This window comes from Acyrthosiphon pisum, chromosome A1, assembly GCF_005508785.2.
Source record: "Acyrthosiphon pisum isolate AL4f chromosome A1, pea_aphid_22Mar2018_4r6ur, whole genome shotgun sequence".
Classification (NCBI taxonomy): Eukaryota; Metazoa; Arthropoda; class Insecta; order Hemiptera; family Aphididae; genus Acyrthosiphon; species Acyrthosiphon pisum.
Genome location: NC_042494.1, coordinates 64,119,312 through 64,120,904, shown reverse-complemented (window position 1 = coordinate 64,120,904; position 1,593 = coordinate 64,119,312). Strand labels below are relative to the sequence as shown.

The window sequence follows — 1,593 nt, the reverse complement described above, 5'->3', positions numbered from 1 at the left end:
TAATATCATAAAATGGGTTGCTATTTTAATAATATTATAATCTATGTATCTATGTATCTATTTGTATCATTATTATAGTTGACATTGTATTTACAATCGTATGCTTTGATTGTATTGATTAATTGAAAATACATATATTCTGTAACTTTTTACATTTTGTTTTGTACTTTGTAACCACCGATTGTTATTATCATAATTAAATATAATATAATATAATATGTTTTCACTTTTAAACACAATTTGTAATTTATGTAATAATTACTTTTTGTAATAATCTAATCTAAATATCTGTTAATATAATATTATTATAGTTGAGATTGTATTCACAATCCTATACTGTGACTGTATTTATATTTGTTTTTTACTTTGTACCGTACAATATAATTTGGTATTTGCTACATTATTTGTATTGGAGAATTAACTAGCTCCCCATAACTTTGAAATTCATGTCTGTATGAATAACTTTCAATAACAATCTAAATATCTGTTAGTATAGTTATTATTGATTTTTTACATTTGTTTTGACTCTGTAACGTACATTTAACTATATTGAACACTATATTGAACACCAATTGTCATTAGATTATAATACTTTTAATCACTATTATGTCTATACTATGTCTAGACTATGTCAAGAACTTGTGATTTATGTCTGTATGAATAACTAAATAACTAAATAATAGTCCAAATGTATGTTAGTAGAGGTAGACTGTATTGTTATGTTTGTATTGTTTTCACTGTGTTAGGTAACGTTGCAACTTTGTAACTTTGTAACTTTGCAACGTTAGTTAAAATTATTTAACCTTTTTATATGTTTTAATATTAATATCATAAAATGGATTTGTTATTTTTGTATTCATTTGTTTTTATTTATTATTATACTATGATATTATGTAACTTTTTTAATTTGTTTTTACTTTTACTTATATAATATGTTTTTATGTCTGAACGAATAACTTTTAATAATAATCTATATATCTATTAGTATATTGTATATTGTATTTACAATCGTATGCGGTGATTGTATTGATTGAAAATACATATTATACTATGTAACTTTTTACATTTTGTTTTGTACTTTGTAACTACCATTTGTTATTGTCATTGGTTACAATTTTAACATTCTAATTATAACATGTTTTTACTATTATGTTTATGCCAATAACTTTTAAACACAATTTGCTATTTAACTTTTTAAATATTTGTTAATAGAATATAATTATAGTCGAGATTGTATTCACAATCCTATACTGTGATTGTATTTATATTTGTTATAATATATTCTATGCGAGATTCTATACTATTATGGAATTTTTTACATTTGTGTTAAAGATAATTTGATTAGGCTATGCTATGATTGTATTGATTGAAAATACATATATTATGTTACTTTATTTATATATTGTTTGGTACTTTTTAACCACCAATAAATTGTTATTATAACTAATTATAAGTGTAATATTATAGAATATGTTTTTACTTTTATGTCTTTTAACACAATTTTTATAATAATCTAAATATCTGTTAGTATAATATTTTTATTATAGTTGAGATTGTATTCACAATTTCTACACTGTGATTGTATTTATATTC

At 21.1% G+C, this 1,593-nt stretch overlaps 1 protein-coding gene across 1 annotated transcript in view; it reads right to left on the bottom strand.

Annotated features, from left to right (window-relative positions):
- The window catches only part of LOC100161303 (DE-cadherin), a 102,025-nt gene that overhangs the window by 74,908 nt on the left and 25,524 nt on the right, over positions 1–1,593 (bottom strand).